This window comes from Ranitomeya variabilis, chromosome 4 (assembly GCF_051348905.1).
Source record: "Ranitomeya variabilis isolate aRanVar5 chromosome 4, aRanVar5.hap1, whole genome shotgun sequence".
Lineage (NCBI taxonomy): Eukaryota > Metazoa > Chordata > Amphibia > Anura > Dendrobatidae > Ranitomeya > Ranitomeya variabilis.
In genome coordinates this window covers 742,623,609-742,646,168 of record NC_135235.1, presented here as the reverse complement: position 1 = coordinate 742,646,168, position 22,560 = coordinate 742,623,609, and positions in this window count along the sequence as shown.

Below are 22,560 nucleotides of genomic sequence, written 5' to 3'. Positions count from 1 at the left end.
TGAAACATGAAAACTGAACTGCAATACTGCACTAGAAATATGAAAAATGAAAGCGTTTAGCGCATAAAAATGGCCAATTTTATGTGTACCTGATAGCCCCTTTACGGCATCTCTCGTATATCAGGTCCTACGCTTGCCTACCTCGCTGAGAATAAACGTCTCCATGTGAATGGGTACCTGTGAAAACCTCTGCCTAGACTCATATTCTCTCTCTCTGTGGAGGGGTGCTGGACCTGCTGCGATTAAAACACCTGGGCTAGGAGGCGGAGTGCTCAGTCAGAAGGCTAAATAATATATTTGAAAAAACTGACCGTCACATCCATACATAGACTAAGTGTGAACAGGTGCTGAACCCAGAGTAACCAACTCATATATAGTCAAGTCAAAAAGGCAGCACACTGCAGCGCTAAGACATGCAAACATGAAAACTGAACTGCAATACTGCACTAGAAATATGAAAAATGAGAGCGTTTAGCGCATAAAAATGGCCAATTTTTTGTGTACCTGATAGCCCCTTTACGGCATCTCTCGTATATCAGGTCCTTCGCTTACCTACCTCGCTGAGAATAAACGTCTCCATGTGAATGGGTACCTGTGAAAACCTCTGCCTAGACTCATATTCTCTCTCTCTGTGGAGGGGTGCTGGACCTGCTGCGATTAAAACACCTGGGCTAGGAGGCGGAGTGCTCAGTCAGAAGGCTAAATAATATATTTGAAAAAACTGACCGTCACATCCATACATAGACTAAGTGTAAACAGGTGCTGAACCCAGAGTAACCAACTCATATATAGTCAAGTAAAAAAGGCAGCACACTGCAGCGCTAAGACATGCAAACATGAAACATGAAAACTGAACTGCAATACTGCACTAGAAATATGAAAAATGAGAGCGTTTAGCGCATAAAAATGGCCAATTTTATGTGTACCTGATAGCCCCTTTACGGCATCTCTCGTATATCAGGTCCTACGCTTGCCTACCTCGCTGAGAATAAACGTCTCCATGTGAATGGGTACCTGTGAAAACCTCTGCCTAGACTCATATTCTCTCTCTCTGTGGAGGGGTGCTGGACCTGCTGTGATTAAAACACCTGGGCTAGGAGGCGGAGTGCTCAGTCAGAAGGCTAAATAATATATTTGAAAAAACTGACCGTCACATCCATACATAGACTAAGTGTGAACAGGTGCTGAACCCAGCTACAGACATTCTTTCCGCATTATCCATCTAGCCCGTAGTAAGACAGTTTAATCTGCTACTGTACATGTATTTAAATCCACTGAGGTGCACATTATGCACCTTTATTACAGATGTTTATTTATTTTTAAAGCGCCCCCGGTATATAATTTTAAACTTAGCGGCTGATTAAAGACAAGTTTTTATTGTCTTTTATAAAATTGTGCACAGTCCACAAGGTAGGTTATACATATTGGATCCAAAGAGAATAATGGGACCCAGAAGAAGGGTTATCTATAACCCCCTCCCGTATATTTACATACCATTATAAGTGCTTCCATTGCTATAGTGCTCAATCCAATATTGGCACACATCAACCGATAGTAGGTTCAATTGGCTTAATAGGGTTCTTTTATCAGAAATGTTTCTACAAAACAACAAACTCATATGAAACTTACGAAGCTAATTTGCTCATTTAAACCAGCTGGACTCAAACTCTCTAGCCAAAATGTCCCCCTACTTTCCCTCTGTAGAATTTTCTTGTATCAGTTGCCTTGTCTTACAGATGGAGTAACCACTTCAATGGTTCTAAATCTAATGCTTTCAAGGTCACCCAGATGTTGAGAATTCACATGCCTTGCTATTGGGGTGTCTCTCTTGTTCCTGATATCTCCCAGAGGCTCTCCTATTCTAACACGTAATTGTCTCTTGGTTTTACCCACATAATCTTTTGGGGCAGGAACAGGTGCACAAGCAGATCGCCCCCTCGGTCCTACAGTTTGCAAAGCATTTGTTTGTATAAATTCTTTTGGTAACTGAGCTCTGAAACGTGTTTGAAGGTGTAATATATTTACAGAAGCTACAATCCTACCGATCTCTGATCTATCCATGTCCCTTCTTTTTTTGGGGGGAGGTATAGTGGCTGCTAACGATTTGACATCCCCATCCCCAAACACCACGGTATCCTCCCAGCAGCCCAGGAGCAGGTTAGCAGGTGGGGGCACAGGGGCTCCCCATTGCTGTGCCCCTGAGCTGGTGGTAGAATTTTCCATTAAACAGAAAAAAGTTATGTCTTTGGATATACTCAAGCAATTCCACTACAAACTTGTGTGGAAATAGATGTCTGCCTCTTGTATTAAGAAAATATTCGGTGGCTGCAACACCTGCCTCATGATGTATGCTTGAGTATAGAGCTTTAACATCAATGGATATAAGAATGGTGTTTGGTTCCACTATTACCCCATCAAGTTTAGTTATGAGGTCAGTGGTGCCCCTTAAATATGAGGGCAATGCTGTAACGAATGGTCTTAATACCATATCGAATTTAGGGTGCCAACCTCTGTTGTCAGGAAGGCTACCAGATTATTAGGGTGTTGGTAGGGACATGACAGGAATATTTTTTTCCTAAAATCTCTGTATAAGTGTGTATATACTAATATACACAAACCTTGTTCTTAAGGACTGAAAGGTGCTTTTTTGTATCTGTGTTTTTTTTTAATTTTTAGAATTTTTGAAGCATATTTAATAAAAGGAAAGTTTTTAGGGTTTTTCTATGTGGTTTTTTTTTCAAAAATTACAACCTAAGTGAAAATTTTGTTTGGGTTTTTGACACAGGAAGATCTGTAATAAAATCCATACCAATATGCTGCCAAGGAGCTGAGGACACCAGGAGAAGTAGGAGTCGCCCAGATGGGATTTGCTTAGCATTGTTGTTACAGGCACAGGGAGGACAAGTGGAAACCAACTCCACAATTTCGTTATGCATGGTAGGCCACCAGTAGTGGCGAGATATAAGCTGCAAAGTCTTTTTCTGTCCAGCCACCTTGGAATAATGCCCTCATTGCAGAACTCACCTCTTAGCCGGCTCTGCCACTAAAGTCTTTTCCAGCAGAATTTGGGACAGGTTTTCCTGAGCCTCAATAACCTGTTATGACCCCAATGGCAGAGGATCTCAGAGGTTACAACAAAGTCTGCAAACACAAAAAACCAGCTCATAGGGAAGTGGTAACTAGGCTGACCGTATACCTGATCCTAGCACAACAACTAGTAGTAGCCGGGGAACGTACCTACGTTGATTCTAGACGTCTCGCGCCAGCCGGAGAACTAACTAACCCTATAAGGGAAAATAAGACCTTTCTTGCCTCCAGAGAAAAGACCCCAAAGTTGAATACAAGCCCCCAACGAATAATAACGGTGAGGTAAGAAGAAAAGACAAACATAAGAATGAACTAGGTTTTAGCAAAGAGAGGCCCACTGACTAATAGCAGAATATAGGAAGATGACTTATACGGTCAGCAAAAAACCCTATCAAAATATCCACGCTGAATATTCAAGAACCCCCGAACCGACTAACGGTGTGGGGGGAGAATATCAGCCCCCTAGAGCTTCCAGCAATATCAGGAATCACATTTTGTACAAGCTGGACAAAAATTTGAACAATGCAAATAACCAAAAAATAAGGAAGCAGGACTTAGCTTATCTTGCAAAGAACCAGGACCAGCAGACAGGAGCAAACAGAAATGAACTGATTACAACGATGCCAGGCACCAGACTGAGAATCCAGGAAGTTTAAATAGCAACACCCCTGGCCTAACGAACCAGGTGGGTACCAAGCTGGGGAAAGACAATCCCAGTGCCATACCACTAGAGACCACAAGAGGAAGCCAAGAAGTATAGTTCACAACAGTACCCCCCCTTTAAGGAGGGGTCACCGAACCCTCACCAAGACCACCAGGGCGATCAGGATGAGCAGCGTGAAAGGCACGAACCAAATCGGCTGCATGAACATCAGAGGCGACCACCCAGGAATTATCCTCCTGACCATAGCCCCTCCATTTGACCAGATACTGAAGCCTCCGTCTAGAGAGACGAGAATCCAAGATCTTCTCCACCACGTACTCCAACTCGCCCTCAACCAACACCGGAGCAGGAGGCTCAACAGAAGGAACCACAGGCACAACGTACCGCCGCAACAAAGACCTATGGAACACGTTGTGAATGGCAAACGACACCGGAAGATCCAAACGAAAGGACACTGGATTAAGGATTTCCAAAATCTTATAAGGACCGATGAAGCGAGGCTTGAATTTAGGAGAGGAGACCTTCATAGGAACAAACCGAGAAGACAGCCATACCAAATCCCCAACACGAAGTCGGGGACCCACACCGCGGCGGCGGTTGGCAAAACGCTGAGCCTTCTCCTGTGACAACTTTAAGTTGTCCACCACATGATTCCAAATCCGCTGCAACCTATCCACCACGGAATCCACCCCAGGACAGTCAGAAGGTTCAACATGTCCCGAGGAAAAACGAGGATGAAAACCAGAGTTGCAGAAAAATGGCGAAACCAAAGTAGCGTAACTAGCCCGATTATTAAGGGCAAACTCAGCCAATGGCAAGAAGGTCACCCAATCATCCTGATCTGCAGAAACAAAACACCTCAAATAAGCCTCCAGTGTCTGATTAGTTCGCTCCGTTTGGCCATTAGTCTGAGGATGAAAGGCAGACGAAAACGACAAATCAATGCCCATCTTAGCACAAAAGGATCGCCAGAACCTGGACACAAACTGGGATCCTCTGTCAGACACGATATTCTCAGGAATGCCGTGTAAACGAACCACATTCTGAAAGAACAAAGGAACCAGATCGGAAGAGGAGGGCAACTTAGGCAAGGACACCAAATGGACCATCTTGGAAAAACGATCACACACCACCCAGATGACAGACATTCCTTGAGACACCGGAAGATCTGAAATGAAATCCATGGAAATGTGTGTCCAAGGCCTCTTCGGGATAGGCAAGGGCAAAAGCAACCCGCTGGCACGAGAACAGCAAGGCTTAGCCCGAGCACAAGTCCCACAGGACTGCACAAATGACCGCACATCCCGTGACAAAGAAGGCCACCAAAAGGACCTAGCTACCAAATCTCTGGTGCCAAAAATCCCCGGATGCCCTGCCAACACCGAGGAATGAACCTCGGAAATGACTCTGCTGGTCCATTTATCAGGAACAAACAGTCTGTCAGGTGGACAAGAGTCAGGTCTACCAGCCTGAAATCTCTGCAACACACGTCGCAAATCAGGAGAAATGGCCGACAAGATTACTCCCTCTTTAAGAATACCAGCTGGCTCTGAGACTCCAGGAGAGTCAGGCACAAAGCTCCTAGAAAGAGCATCAGCCTTCACATTCTTCGAACCAGGCAGGTACGAGACCACAAAGTCAAAACGGGAGAAAAACAATGACCAACGAGCCTGTCTAGGATTCAGGCGCTTAGCAGACTCGAGATACATCAGATTTTTGTGATCAGTCAAGACCACCACACGATGCTTAGCACCCTCGAGCCAATGACGCCACTCCTCAAATGCCCACTTCATGGCCAACAACTCCCGATTCCCAACATCATAGTTCCGCTCAGCAGGCGAAAACTTCCTAGAAAAAAAAGCACATGGTCTCATTACAGAGCAACCAGAGCCTCTCTGCGCCAAACAGCCCCTGCACCGATCTCAGAAGCATCCACTTCAACCTGAAAGGGAAGCGAGACATCAGGCTGACACAAAACAGGCGCCGAAGTAAACCGGCGCTTCAGCTCTTGGAAGGCCTCCACGGCTGCAGGAGCCCAATTAGCAACATCAGAACCTTTCTTGGTCATATCCGTCAAAGGTTTAACAACGCTAGAAAAGTTAGCGATAAAACGACGGTAGAAGTTAGCAAAACCCAAGAACTTCTGAAGACTCTTAACAGACGTGGGTTGAGTCCAATCATGAATAGCTCGGACCTTGACTGGGTCCATCTCCACAGCAGAAGGGGAGAAAATAAAACCCAAAAAGGGAACCTTCTGCACTCCAAAGAGACACTTTGAGCCCTTCACAAACAAAACATTCTCACGCAAAACCTGAAACACCATCCTGACCTGCTTTATATGAGAGTCCCAATCATCAGAAAAAAACAGAATATCATCCAGATAAACAATCATAAATTTATCCAGATACTTCCGGAAGATGTCATGCATAAAGGACTGAAACACTGAAGGAGCATTAGAGAGCCCAAAAGGCATCACCAAGTACTCAAAATGACCTTCGGGCGTATTAAATGCAGTTTTCCATTCATCTCCCTGCTTAATGCGCACAAGGTTGTACGCACCACGAAGATCTATCTTGGTGAACCACCTGGCACCCTTAATCCGGGCAAACAAGTCCGACAATAGAGGCAAAGGATACTGAAATTTAACAGTGATTTTATTCAGAAGCCGATAGTCTATACAAGGTCTCAAAGATCCGTCCTTCTTGGCCACAAAAAAGAATCCCGCACCAAGAGGGGAAGAGGATGGACGAATATGCCCCTTCTCCAAGGACTCCTTGATATAAGAACGCATTGCGGCATGCTCAGGTACAGACAGATTAAATAATCTTCCCTTAGGAAATTTACTACCCGGAATCAAATCTATAGCGCAGTCACAGTCCCTATGAGGAGGAAGAACACTGGACCTGGACTCACTGAATACATCCTGATAGTCAAACAAATACTCAGGAACTTCTGAAGGAGTAGAGGAAGCAATAGACACCGGCGGGGAATCGCAATGAATTCCCTGACAGCCCCAACTTGACACAGACATAGCCCTCCAATCCAAAACTGGATTATGGGTCTGTAACCATGGCAGACCTAAAACGACCAAATCATGCATTTTATGCAGAACAAGAAAACGAATCACCTCCCGATGTTCAGGAGTCGTGCACATGGTCACTTGTGTCCAAAACTGCGGCTTATTTTCCGCCAATGGCGTAGCATCAATTCCTCTAAGAGGGATAGGATTTACTAAAGGCTCCAGAACAAAACCACAGCGCTTGGCAAACGACAAGTCCATAAGACTCAGGGCAGCACCTGAATCCACAAATGCCATAACAGGGTAGGAAGACAATGAGCAAATTAAAGTCACAGACAAAATAAATTTAGGTTGCAAATTACCAATGGTGACAGGACTAACAACCTTTGTTAGGCGTTTAGAGCATGCTGATATAACATGTGTAGAATCACCACAGTAAAAACACAACCCATTCTGACGTCTATGATTTTTCCGTTCGATTCTAGTCTGAATTCTATCACATTGCATTAAATCAGGTGTCTGTTCAGACAACACCACCAGAGGATTAGCGGCTTTGCGCTCCCGCAAACGCCGGTCAATCTGAATGGCCAGCGCCATAGAATCATTCAGACTTGTAGGAATGGAGAAACCCACCATCACATTCTTAATGGCTTCAGAAAGGCCATTTCTGAAATTTGCGGCCAGAGCACACTCATTCCACTGAGTAAGCACGGACCATTTCCGAAATTTTTGGCAATACACTTCAGCTTCATCCTGGCCCTGAGAGATAGCCAGCAAAGCTTTTTCTGCCTGAATTTCAAGATTGGGCTCCTCATAAAGCAATCTGAGCACCAGAAAAAACGCATCAATATTTGCCAATGCCGGATCTCCTGGCGCCAACGAGAAAGCCCAATCCTGAGGGTCGCCACGCAAAAAGGAGATAACAATTTTAACTTGCTGAGCAGAGTCTCCAGACGAACGAGGTCTCAAAGATAGAAACAATTTACAATTATTCCTAAAATTCCTAAATTTAAATCGATCTCCAGAGAACAGCTCAGGAATAGGTATTTTAGGTTCTGACATAGGACTACTAGTAACAAAATCCTGAATGCCCTGTACACGTGCAGCAAGCTGATCCACACTAGTAATCAGAGTCTGGACATTCATGTCTGCAGCAAAGCTTTAAGCCACTCAGAGAAAAAGGGGAGGAAGAAAAAAAAAAAAAACTCAGAATTTCTTTTCTTTTAATCCCACTTCTGCAATGCATTAACTATTCACTTAGGCCTGGCATACTGTTATGACCCCAATGGCAGAGGATCTCAGAGGTTACAACAAAGTCTGCAAACACAAAAAAACAGCTCATAGGGAAGTGGTAACTAGGCTGACCATATACCTGATCCTAGCACAACAACTAGTAGTAGCCGGGGAACGTACCTACGTTGATTCTAGACGTCTCGCGCCAGCCGGAGAACTAACTAACCCTATAAGGGAAAATAAGACCTTTCTTGCCTCCAGAGAAAAGACCCCAAAGTTGAATACAAGCCCCCAACGAATAATAACGGTGAGGTAAGAAGAAAATACAAACGTAAGAATGAACTAGGTTTTAGCAAAGAGAGGCCCACTGACTAATAGCAGAATATAGGAAGATGACTTATACGGTCAGCAAAAAACCCTATCAAAATATCCACGCTGAATATTCAAGAACCCCCGAACCGACTAACGGTGTGGGGGGAGAATATCAGCCCCCTAGAGCTTCCAGGAATATCAGGAATCACATTTTGTACAAGCTGGACAAAAATTAGAACAATGCAAATAACCAAAAAATAAGGAAGCAGGACTTAGCTTATCTTGCAAAGAACCAGGACCAGCAGACAGGAGCAAACAGAAATGAACTGATTACAACGATGCCAGGCACCAGACTGAGAATCCAGGAAGTTTAAATAGCAACACCCCTGGCCTAACGAACCAGGTGGGTACCAAGCTGGGGAAAGACAATCCCAGTGCCATACCACTAGAGACCACAAGAGGGAGCCAAGAAGTATAGTTCACAACAATAACCATCTTGGATGGCTCGATGAGGATTTGAGGTTCTTACTCTTGATCAGCGGACAGAAAGGAGCAGGAAAGTGCATCACCAGGCTGAAAATGCCGGATGAAATCCTAATGGACAAAAAACAGGAGACTTCTGAGTAAGAATGGCTCCAGCTCCAGATGATGAGGCGTCAACCTCCAGAAGTACTGTTTGTTCATGTCTGGACAATGTAATACTGGAGCAGAGAAGAAGGCCTGCTTTAGAGAAAGAAAAGCACTCTCGGCTTCTGGAGTCCATACGTTAGGGTCGGCATCCTTACGGATCATGGTGGAGATGAGAGTGGTCCAGGGTGAGAAATGTGGAATGAACTGCCAGTAGTAGTTGGCGTATCCCAGGAATCACTGGATAGCCTTAACTCTGTCAAGACGCGGTCACTCAAGGATGAAAGACACCTTTTGTGGATCCATCTCCTATAAAACCTAGGAAAGGGAGAAAAGATTGTACAAAGAAACATTTCTCAAATTTAGCATACAGGCGGCTCTGAGTCATTGCAGAACTTGACGGACTTTCCACCTATGACGGTCTGCTGAAAAGATCAAGGTATCTAACAGGTAGAAGACACAAATGTAGAGAAGGTCTCACAAAAGATATTATTTGTAAATTCTTGGAAGGTAGCTTTGACATTGCTGAGCCTGAACGGCATAACTCAGTACTCATAATGATCGCCCCGGGTGTTAAAAGCTGTCCCATGTTTTTTTGTTTTTTTTTAACAAAGAAGAAGCAGGCTCCAGCTGGAGAAGATTTTTGAATGAAACCCCTAGCCAAATTTTACTTGACATACTCAGACATGGCTAGAATCTATGCTTGGGACATCAGGTAAATATGGCCTTGTGGAGGTTAGGATGCCGGAAACAGGTCTATAGGACAATCATGTGGCCTATGTGGAAGTAACGTCTCAGCTTCTTTCTTGTCAAATACGTCCTCATATGCCCAGTAGGCACATGGTAATCCCATTGGAGAATATGGTGCCACATGTGGCAGGATTGGACATACATGTACAAGACACTTCTCATGACAATACTGAACCCAATAAAGCACCTCTCCAGATCTCTAGTCCAGAATGAGTTGAAGCATGTGGAGCCACGGAAGGCCCAGAAGAAGCTGATGAGACAGGCAAGGAAGCACGTGGAAGGCGATCCTCTTATTGCATTATTCCTATCTGGAACTCAACTTGCTCGGTAACCAGTTGAAGGGTTAAAGATAGGGGCTTCATATCAACTGTGTAGTGCTTGAACTGTAATTTGGTAGAGATCTACCACAGCTTGCTGTATGAAGTTCCCTGCTACGCCGGAATCTAGATAAGCTGTCTCTATGAACTGGGAACCTCCACAAATCACAGATATGGTCAAAATCAAGGGCAGAGAGGAATTGTTTTTGCCCAGGGCAGCCTCTCCTAGCAGCCCTAGGCTTGGACGTTTTCTGGTTTCTTGGGAAAAGCATGAATGAGATGACCGGTGTCTACACAATAGAAGCACAAGCTCTTGTCTAGACAAATCTGCCATTGCTCAAACAGACCTATGTCATCAACTTACATAGGTCCAAGAAAAGCTGAGGATGTGGCAGGTTAAGAAACAAGCAGCCTTTGGAAGGACAGATACAGGCAGTGTGGCTTTCACTCCAAGATGAGACATTAGAAAGGCTACCTTTACCATATTGGTGAAAAACTGGTGGGCTAGCAGTTCAAAGTACAGTGAGCGCTCATTGATAAAACCTTAGCGTTGCTTTGGATCTACGTCAAAGCGTTTTGGTGCAGACATATGGAGTCTAGGGCTAGAAGCATGACTTGCAGATTGAATGCCAAGGTTGCCGCTGCTTGAACCGGGGCGATTGTGGTGGCTGTTATCAAGGCATCCAGATGGTTATTAACAGTCCGTAGGTAAGATAGGATCCTGTCTTGCTGATCTCTCTGAGTCATCTCATGGTATAGGTCCAAGACCGGAGGGGTATAAGAGTCAATGGATCCCATGGCTTTACCAAACAGTTATGCATGTGGTTGTGGAACCACTGTGCCACTTTCCGGGGAGAGCCTGGATGGACCTAACTAAGCCCGCCCCTGACTCTTTACTAGAGCCCCATGGTTGACTTTGACTTAGCTTCAGGTGTATGCCAGGTGCTACTGCAAGATGGACCCATGGATCCGTTGCAGTTGACCCCCCCACAGGGACAGGGAAGCAGGACTGGCCAGTAACTAATGAGGTGGTACGGTCCAAGCATGACTGGAACAGGAACACAAGATGGGCACAATACTGGACCAAGGTGCAGGTTCTCAGGTGCAAGTTCAAAGTGCCTAGGTAAGCGCCACGAGAACAGGTCAGATGGATTAGCATCGGGGTAAGGCACATGCAGGCCAGATTTGGGGATGAAAATAGCAGGGTGGACTGGCACAGGAACAGATAGAGCAGATTGGATCAAGAACACGGGGACTTAAGCCCACTCTCAGGAGACCTGCGTGCCATGCACAGGTTCTGCAAGCAGACAGACTCTGACGGAGCGCAGATGGGAAAGTACACACACACGCATCCCTGCAGGATGAAGGAGGGGGACACGTGCAGGGGCGACGGTAATTTCCTAACCCCACTAATGCAAATGCTACCCAGGCAGCATTTTCCTTGCCCTGCAACAAACCGAGAACCTCATCATCTTGAAGGAGCTTACAAACCTGAGGTCCAATAAAGACTTAATGAGATACTTAAATGCTTATACATTTTTATCCATTGCCTTTACAAAGTTCTTCATTATGCCCAAAATGATATGCAATGGTGGTAACAAAATTTTATGTGGGTCAACAAGCACTGGAGGCAGGACCTTTTACTCCCTGGCTGAACTGAATGATAAAGAGGCCTGTCTTTATTTTTTTGCAGTGATATTCTCTTGCACACCTATCCCACTCACAGAAAGCAGCAGTACTTTGTGTGTCCACCATGAAAACCAAGTAAGAGGGCAACCACCTTGATGGCATGTGAGAATGGACAAATGGAGGGGCTTCTGCCGAGCATCTAGTGCGCTGAGACAAAAAACAGTCAGAAGCAGAAGTACCAAAAGTAGCAGCAGTATACATGGTCAGGAACAAGCCAGGGACTTCAGCAATGGTCAGAAGCAGATAAGACAAAGACAGAAGGCAGAAGCGAGTCCAAATACGAGCCAAGTCAAAAACCAAAGAATCAAACCAACTGTCACGCTCACACCCTGACTGGTGGGCATGAGCTCGGGGGGTTTGTGGCCCCACTGTGTCACAAACCAGACTACCCTGGAAGGGGCGTGACTATGACAGCTGCCTGGGTTTTCACTGGAGCCTCTGATGGTGAGGTAAGGCTTGTGCAGCAGGCAGCTGCCAAGTGCTACTTCAGGGTGGTGTCTGGCTGTGGCTGCTGATCCCACTTGGAGAACAGGAACACTAGGACAGGTGCGGGCATCAGGCAGGAACTCAGAGGAGTAGGCTGGCACGACTGAGACACAGGGCTGGCAGAGACATGACAGAGAACACAGGGCTGGCAGGCATGGCAGAGAACACAGGGCTGGCAGGCACGGTGTATGAAGGTGTGGTGTATGAAGGAACAGGTAGGGACCTGTTCACACAGGAGATGCAGGTACGGAAACAAGCCAGAAGGAAAGGAGAATGAAGGAACAGGTTGGGACCGGTTCACACAGGAAGAGAAGTGCAAGGCTGCAGATAGGAGCGGAAGAGCAGCAAGAGATAGCGAAGCAGCAAAAGCTAAGCAGAGCAGAACTGCAAGGAATGCGGAGAGGAGCTGCAGCAAGAGGTTTCTGCAGCAGCAGAGCAGAACCGCAAGGAATGTGGAGAGGAGCTGCAGCAAGAGATTACTGCAGAAGCTAAGCAGAGTAGAACGGAGCAGAACCGCAGGAGTGCGGAGCAGAGGTAAAGCCACAAAGGTACAGAGCAGGCAGAGCCGCAAGAGTGCGGAGCATAAGCAGACTGAGAACACAAGGAAAGACACAACAGGGAAGGAAGCCACAGACAAGGAGACCGAGATAAGACTAAGTTCAGAAAAGGCAATGGAATAAGACACAAGGACAAAGACACAGGGACCAGGATATTCTGCCTCCTGGAGGGCAGAAAACAAGATCAAGGCAAGGCGAAAAGCCTCTAGAGAGGGAGTAACACAGAGCAAGGCCTGTGTTGTGAATTCCGTTCTTGGGCTCCCTCTGGTGGTTGTAAATGCACTTTTGTGAATTCTGCCCTTGGGCTCCCTCTGGTGGTTTCAAGTGGAACTGCTGCTCCTTGGGTTTAGCATTAGCAGCTGTTTTCACTTATCTTCTCTCCTGGCTTTGCTATTTAACCTAGCTCTGGTCTTCAGTTCATGCCAGCTGTCAATGTTTCTGGGTTGGATTCAGATCTCTCCTTGGATTTCTCTTGCTAGTTCTTGCTAGTTCTTTTGTTGTCCATTTGCTGTGGACTTAATCGCTCAGCTCATGTTATGTCTCTTTTTGTCCAGCTTGTCAGTATGATTTATTCAGTCTAGCTGGAAGCTCTGGGGAAGCAGATTTGCCCTCCACACCGTGAGTCGGTGTGGAGATTATTTTTGTAAACTCTGCGTGGACTTTTAGTTTTTAATACTGACCGCACAGTATCCTTTCTATTCTGTCTATCTAGATTAGTAGTGGCCTCCTTTGCTAAAATCTGTTTTCATTTCTGTGTATGTCATTTCCCTCTCCACTCACAGTCAATATTTGTGGGGGGCTATCTTTCCTTTTGGGTTTTTTCTCTGAGGCAAGATAGCTTTCTGTTTCCATCTTTAGGGGTAGTTAATTCTCAGGCTGTGACGAGGTGTCTAGGAAGTGAAAGGAAAATCCCATGGCTACTGCTAGTGTTGGTGTTAGGATTAGGAACTGCGGTCAGTACAGATACCACCTCCTCAGAGCTCGTCCCATGTTGCTCCTTAACCACCAGGTCATAACAGTACAGCTGGCCAGCAATGTGTTGAATGCATCTCAAAAGAGGGGAAAAAAAAGTTCTGAGTCATTTTTTTTTTTCTTTGCAGTTTGTTTGGTCTTTTTTTTTTCCCTTAATCTCTGGGTGGTTCAGGATTCTGGTGCTGAAATGGATGTTCAGGGTTTGTTCTCTCGTGTGGATCAACTCGCTGCAAGGGTACAGAGTATCCAAGATTATGTTGTTCAGACTCCGGTTTTAAAACTTAGAATTCCTACTCCTGATTTATTTTTTGGGGATAGATCCAAATTTTTGAATTTTAAAAATAACTGCAGATTGTTTTTTGCTTTGAGACCCCGTTCCTCTGGTGACCCCATTCAGCAGGTGAAGATTGTTATTTCTCTGCTGCGTGGAGACCCGCAGGACTGGGCATTCTCCCTTGAGTCAGGGAATCCTGCATTGCTCAATGTAGACGCATTTTTTCAAGCACTTGGATTGCTGTATGACGAACCTAATTCTGTGGATCAGGCAGAAAAAAATCTTGCTGGCTCTGTGTCAGGGTCAGGAAGCGGCAGAAGTATACTGCCAGAAATTTAGAAAGTGGTCTGTGCTCACAAAATGGAATAAGTATGCCCTTGCAGCAATTTTCAGAAAGGATCTTTCTGAAGCCCTTAAAGATGTTATGGTGGGGTTCCCCACGCCTGCTGGTTTGAACGAATCAATGTCTTTGGCCATTCAGATTGATCGGCGCCTGCGGGAGCGCACGGTGGTGCACCATATGGCGTTGTCCTCTGAGCAGAGTCCTGAGCCTATGCAATGTGATAGGATTTTGACTAGAGCAGAACGGCAGGAATTCAGACGTCAGAATAGGCTGTGTTTTTACTGTGGTGATTCTGCTCATGCTATTTCTGATTGCCCTAAGCGTACTAAGAGGGTCGCTAGGTCTGTTACCATTAGTACTGTACAGCCTAAATTTCTCTTGTCTGTTACCCTGATTTGCTCATTGTCGTCCTTTTCTGTTATGGCATTTGTGGATTCAGGCGCTGCCCTGAACTTAATGGACTTAGAGTTTGCCAGACGCTGTGGTTTTTCCTTGCAGCCTTTGCAGAGCCCTATTCCCTTAAGGGGGATTGATGCTACCCAATTGGCCGAGAATAAACCTCAGTACTGAACACAGTTGACCATGTACATGGCTCCAGCACATCAGGAAGATTGTCGTTTTTTGGCGTTGCATAATTTGCATGATGTTGTTGTGCTGGGTTTTCCATGGTTACAGGTACATAATCCGGTGCTGGATTGGAAATCTATGTCTGTGACTAGTTGGGGTTGTCAAGGGATACATAGTGATGTTCCTTTGATGTCAATTTCCTCTTCCCCTCTTCTGAGGTTCCTGAGTTTTTGTCGGATTTCCAGCATATATTTGAGGAGCCCAAGTCCAGCTCCCTTCCTCCTCATAGGGACTGCGATTGTGCTATTAACTTGATTCCTGGCTGTAAGTTCCCTAAGGGCCGACTTTAAAATCTGTCTGTGCCAGAGCATGCCGCCATGCGGACTTATGTTAAGGAGTCTTTGGAGAAGGGGCATATTCGCCCATCTTCGTCACCGTTGGGAGCGGGATTCTTTTTTGTTGCCAAGAAGGATGGCTCCTTGAGACCCTGTATAGATTATCGCCTTCTCAATAAGATCACGGTCAAATTCCAATACCCTTTACTGTTGTGGATTCTGTTTTTGGGCTCCCTCTGGTGGTTACAACTGGTACTGGGTGACTTTGGTGGGTTGCGGTCTCTGGTTTCCACCTGTCCATCAGAGGCTGGGTGTTTCCTATTTAACCTGGCTTTCCTGTCATTCCCTTGCCGGCTATCAATGTATCAGTGTGTCTCTGTTACCTTTGCTACCTGCTCCTAAAGCCTTCAAGACAAGCTAAGTCTGGATTTCCCTGTTTCATGTTTGCTTTCATGTGTTTAGTCCAGCTTGCAGATATGTAATTCTCTGCTGCTGGTTGCTCTAGTGGGCTGAAATTACCACTCATGTACCATGAGTTGGCACATGAGTTTAAGTAATTTCAGGATGGTATTTTGAAGGGTTTTAAGCTGACCGCGCAGTTCACCTTTTGTATCCTCTGCTATCTAGCTTTTAGCGGGCCTCATTTTTGCTGAATCTGTTTTCATAACTACGTTTGTGCCTTCCTCTCATTTCACCGTCATTATATGTGGGGGGCTGCTATTTCTGTGGGCATATTTCTCTGGAGGCAAGCGAGGTCTTTGATTCTTCTGATAGGGGAAGCTAGATCTCCGGCTGGCGCGAGGCGTCTAGAGTCCCCCCAGGAACGCTCCCCGGCTACTGTTAGTTGAGTGTTGAGGTTCAGGATCGTGGTCAGCTCAGGTTCCATCACCCTAGAGCTCGTCCTGTTTTTGCCCGTGTTTTGTTGTTAAAATTCCCTGCCATTGGGAACATGACAGTATAGCCGGCCCACAAAGTGTTAATTGTTTGGGCTGAAGCAGGAGAAAAAGAAGTGTTGAGGAGAAATTTTTTTTTTTTTTTTTTTTTTCCCTCAGAGTTTTGCTGCCTAGCCCTTAATTGCTGTCCAGCTGCTTCTTACCTCCTCTTAACCCTTGAATGGCTCTGACCTTAGCTGTTTAACATGGATGTCCAGAGTTTGGCTCCCAGCCTGAATAATCTCGCTGCTAAAGTTCAAAACATACAGGATTTTGTTGTTCACACTTCAATGTCTGAACCTAGAATTCCTATTCCAGAGTTTTTTTCTGGAGATAGATCTACCTTCCTGAATTTCAGGAACAATTGCAAATTGTTTCTGTCTTTGAAATCTCGCTCCTCTGGAGACCCTGCTCAGCAGGTCAAGATTGTGATATCTTTCCTGCGGGGCGACCCTCAGAATTGGGCATTTGCATTGGCACCAGGGGATCCTGCATTGCTCAGTGTGGATGCATTTTTTCTGGCACTGGGATTGCTCTATGAGGAACCTAACCTGGAGATTCAGGCTGAAAAGGCTTTATTAGCCCTCTCTCAGGGGCATGATGAAGCGGAGGTATATTGTCAAAAATTTCGGAAATGGTCGGTGCTTACTCAGTGGAATGAGTGCGCCCTGGCTGCAAACTTCAGAGATGGTCTTTCTGAGGCCATTAAGGATATTATAGTGGGGTTCCCTGCGGTTCCCTGCGCCTACAGGTCTGAATGAGGCTATGACTATGGCCATTCAGATTGATCGGCGTTTACGGGAGCGCAAACCTGTGCACCAGTTGGCGGTGTCTTCTGAACGGGCACCTGAGACTATGCAATGTGATAGAATTCAGTCCAGAAGTGAACGGCAAAATTATAGGCGGAAAAATGGATTGTGTTTTTATTGTGGTGATTCAGCTCATGTTATATCAGCATGCTCTAAACGCACAAAAAAGGTTGATAAATCTTTTGCCGTTAGTACTCTGCAGTCTAAGTTCATTTTGTCTGTAACTCTGATTTGTTCACTGTCATCCATTTCCGTCGATGCCTATGTGGATTCGGGCGCTGCCCTGAGTCTTATGGATTGGTCATTTGCCAAACGCTGCGGTTTTAGTCTAGAGGCTCTGGAAGTTCCTATTCCTTTAAAGGGAATAGACTCTCTACACCATTGGCTATGAATAAACCGCAGTACTGGACACAAGTGACCATGCGCATGACTCCCGTTCATCAGGAGGTGATTCGCTTCCTTGTACTGTATAACTTACATGATGTACTAGTGCTTGGTCTGCCATGGTTACAAACTCATAATCCAGTCCTGGATTGGAAAACAATGTCTGTGTTAAGCTGGGGATGTCAGGGGGTTCATGATGATGCATCTCTGATTTCAATCGCTTAATCTACTCCTTCTGAGATCCCTGCATTTTTGTCTGACTATCGGGATGTTTTTGAGGAGCCTAAGCTCAATTCGCTCCCTCCTCATAGGGATTGTGACTGTGCTATAGAATTAATTCCTGGCAGTAAGTTCCCTAAGGGTCGTTTATTTAATCTGTCAGTGCCAGAGCATACGGCTATGCGGAATTATATTAAGGAGTCCTTGGAAAAGGGACATATTCGTCCATCTTCGTCTCCTCTGGGAGCAGGTTTTTTTTTCGTGGCTAAAAAAGATGGTTCCCTGAGGCCTTGTATAGATTATCGCCTTCTGAATAAGATTACAGTCAAATATCAATATCCATTGCCATTATTGACTGATTTGTTTGCTCGCATTAAGGGGGCTAGGTGGTTCACTAAGATAGATCTTTGTGGTGCGTATAATCTTGTGCGGATAAAGCAGGGTGATGTTATGACCCCAGTGGACAGGGTCTCAGAGGAACGTGTAAGTCTGCGAGATACAAAAATCCAGCTCATAGGGCTGTGGTAACTGGGTTGACCAAATAGCTACTCCTAACGCCAACACTAGAAGTAGCCGGGGATCATGCCTACGGTGATCGCTAGATGACTCGCGCCAGCCGGAGAATCTAACTACCCCTAGGAGAAGAAAACAAAGACCTCTCTTGCCTCCAGAGAAAGGGACCCCAAAGCAAGATACAAGCCCCCCACAAATAATAACGGTGAGGTAAGAGGAAATGACAAACACAGAAATGAACCAGGTTCAGCAAAGAGAGGCCAGCTTACTAATAGCAGAATATAGCAAGATAACTTATCTGGTCAACAAAAACCCTATAAAAATCCACGCTGGAGATTCAAGAACCCCCGAACCGTCTAACGGTCCGGGGGGAGAACACCAGCCCCCTAGAGCTTCCAGCAAAGGTCAGGATACAGATTGGAACAAGCTGGACAAAAATACCAAACAAAACAAAAGCAAAAAGCAAAGAAGCAGACTTAGCTTGAAATACAGGAACCAGGATCATAGGACAAGAGCACAACAGATTAGCTCTGATTTCAACGATGCCAGGCATAGAACTGAAGGTCCAGAGAGCTTATATAGCAACACCCCTGAACTAACGGCCCAGGTGAGGAAATAAGAAAAGACAGACGCTCAGAGTCAATTCACTAATGACCACTAGAGGGAGCAAAAAGCAAAATCACAACAGTACCCCCCCCTTAGTGAGGGGTCACCGAACCCTCACCACGACCACCAGGGCGATCAGGATGAGCGGCGTGAAAGGCACGAACTAAATCGGCCGCATGAACATCAGAGGCGACCACCCAGGAATTATCTTCCTGACCATAGCCCTTCCACTTGACCAGGTACTGAAGCCTCTGCCTGGAGAGACGAGAATCCAAGATCTTCTCCACCACGTACTCCAACTCGCCCTCAACCAACACCGGAGCAAAAGGCTCAGCAGAAGGAACCACAGGCACAACGTACCGCCGCAACAAGGACCTATGAAACACGTTGTGGATAGCAAACGACACAGGAAGATCCAGGCGAAAGGATACAGGATTAAGGATTTCCAATATCTTGTACGGACCAATAAAACGAGGTTTAAATTTTGGAGAGGAAACCTTCATAGGAACAAAGCGGGAAGAAAGCCACACCAAATCCCCAACACGTAGTCGGGGACCCACACCGCGGCGGCGGTTGGCAAAGCGCTGAGCCCTCTCCTGTGACAACTTCAAGTTGTCCACCACAAGATTCCAGATCCGCTGCAACCTATCCACCACAGAATCCACCCCAGGGCAGTCAGAAGGTTCCACATGACCCGAAGAAAAACGAGGGTGGAAACCAGAGTTGCAGAAAAACGGCGAAACCAAGGTGGCGGAACTAGCCCGATTATTAAGGGCAAACTCAGCCAACGGCAAGAAGGTCACCCAATCGTCCTGATCAGCAGAGACAAAACACCTCAAATAAGCCTCCAAAGTCTGATTAGTTCGCTCCGTCTGTCCATTAGTCTGAGGATGGAAAGCAGACGAAAACGACAAGTCAATGCCCATCCTACTACAAAAGGATCGCCAGAATCTGGAAACGAACTGGGATCCTCTGTCTGACACAATATTCTCAGGGATACCGTGCAAACGAACCACGTTCTGGAAAAACACAGGAACCAGATCGGAAGAGGAAGGCAGCTTATGCAAAGGAACCAAATGGACCATCTTGGAGAAGCGATCACATATCACCCAGATAACAGACATGCCTTGAGACACCGGAAGATCAGAAATGAAATCCATGGAGATATGTGTCCAAGGTCTCTTAGGGACAGGCAAGGGCAAGAGCAACCCGCTGGCACGAGAACAGCAAGGCTTAGCTCGAGCACAAGTCCCACAGGACTGTACAAATGACCGCACATCCCTAGACAAGGAAGGCCACCAAAAGGATCTGGCCACCAGATCTCTGGTGCCAAAAATTCCTGGGTGACCTGCCAACACCGAGGAATGAACCTCGGAAATGACTCTGCTGGTCCACTTATCAGGCACAAACAGTCTGTCAGGTGGACAAGAATCAGGCCTATCAGTCTGAAATCTCTGCAACACACGTCGCAGATCTGGAGAAATAGCTGACAAGATAATTCCATCCTTAAGAATACCAACAGGTTCAGCGACTCCAGGAGCATCAGGCACAAAGCTCCTGGAAAGAGCATCGGCCTTCACATTCTTTGAACCTGGTAAATACGAGACCACAAAGTCAAAACGGGAGAAAAACAATGACCAGCGGGCCTGTCTAGGATTCAGGCGTTTAGCAGACTCGAGATACATCAGATTTTTGTGATCAGTCAAGACCACCACACGATGCTTAGCACCCTCGAGCCAATGACGCCACTCCTCAAATGCCCATTTCATGGCCAACAACTCCCGATTGCCCACATCATAATTTCGCTCCGCAGGCGAAAACTTCCTAGAGAAAAAGGCGCAAGGTCTCATAACAGAGCAACCAGGGCCTCTCTGCGACAAAACGGCCCCTGCTCCAATCTCTGAAGCATCCACCTCAACCTGAAAGGGAAGCGAGACATCAGGCTGGCACAAAACAGGCGCCGAAGTAAACCGACGTTTCAACTCCTGGAAAGCCTCCACGGCAGCAGGAGCCCAATTAACCACATCGGAGCCCTTCTTGGTCATATCCGTCAAAGGTTTCACAATGCTAGAAAAGTTAGCGATAAAACGACGGTAGAAGTTAGCGAAACCCAAGAACTTCTGAAGACTCTTAACTGACGAGGGCTGAGTCCAATCAAGAATAGCTCGGACCTTGACTGGGTCCATCTCCACAGCAGAAGGGGAAAAAATGAACCCCAAAAAGGGAACCTTCTGTACACCAAAAAGATACTTTGAGCCCTTGACAAACAAAGAATTTTCACGCAAAATTTTAAAGACCATCCTGACCTGCTCCACATGCGAGTCCCAATTATCAGAAAAAACCAGAATATCATCCAGATAAACGATCAAAAATTTATCCAGATAGTTCCGGAAAATGTCATGCATAAAGGACTGAAAAACTGAAGGGGCATTAGAGAGCCCAAAAGGCATCACCAAGTACTCAAAATGACCTTCGGGCGTATTGAATGCGGTTTTCCATTCATCCCCTTGCTTAATGCGCACAAGGTTGTACGCACCACGAAGGTCTATCTTGGTAAACCACTTGGCACCTTTAATCCGGGCAAACAAGTCAGACAACAGCGGCAAAGGATACTGAAATTTGACAGTGATCTTATTTAAAAGCCGATAGTCAATACAAGGCCTCAAAGATCCGTCCTTTTTAGCCACAAAAAAGAATCCCGCACCAAGAGGGGAAGAAGACGGACGGATGTGTCCTTTCTCCAGAGACTCCTTGATATATGAACGCATAGCGGTATGTTCAGGTATCGACAGATTAAACAGTCTTCCCTTAGGAAATTTACTGCCTGGAATCAAATCTATAGCACAGTCACAGTCCCTATGAGGAGGCAATGCACTGGACCTGGACTCGCTAAAGACATCCTGATAATCAGACAAATACTCCGGAACTTCCGAAGGCGTAGAAGAAGCAATAGACACAGGCAGGGAATCCTCATGAATACCACGACAGCCCCAACTAGACACTGACATAGCCTTCCAGTCAAGGACTGGATTATGGGTCTGTAACCATGGCAGCCCCAAAACAACCAAATCATGCATTTTATGTAGAACGAGAAAACGTATCACCTCGCGGTGTTCAGGAGTCATGCACATGGTAACCTGTGTCCAATACTGCGGCTTATTTTCTGCCAATGGCGTAGCATCAATACCCCTAAGAGGGATAGGATTTTCTAATGGTTCAAGAATAAAACCACAGCGCTTAGCAAATGAGAGATCCATAAGACTCAGGGCAGCACCTGAATCTACAAACGCCATGACAGGATAAGATGACAGTGAGCAAATCAAAGTTACAGACAGAATAAACTTAGGATGCAAATTACCAACGGCGACAGGACTAACAACCTTAGATATACGTTTAGAGCATGCTGAGATAACATGTGTAGAATCACCACAGTAGTAGCACAAGCCATTCCGGCGTCTATGAATTTTCCTCTCATTTCTAGTCAGGATTCTATCACATTGCATCAAATCAGGTGTCCGTTCAGACAACACCATGAGGGAATTTGCGGCTTTTCTATCACATTGCATCACATCAGGTGTCTGTTCAGACAACAACATGAGGGAATTTGCGGTTTTGCGCTCCCGCAACCGCCGGTCAATTTGAATTGCCAGGGACATGGTATCATTCAGACCTGTGGGAATGGGAAAACCCACCATAACATTCTTAATGGCCTCAGAAAGGCCATTTCTAAAATTAGCGGCCAGTGCACACTCGTTCCAATGTGTCAGCACGGACCATTTCCGAAATTTTTGGCAATACACCTCAGCCTCGTCCTGGCCCTGAGACATAGCCAGCAAGGCTTTCTCTGCCTGAATCTCAAGATTGG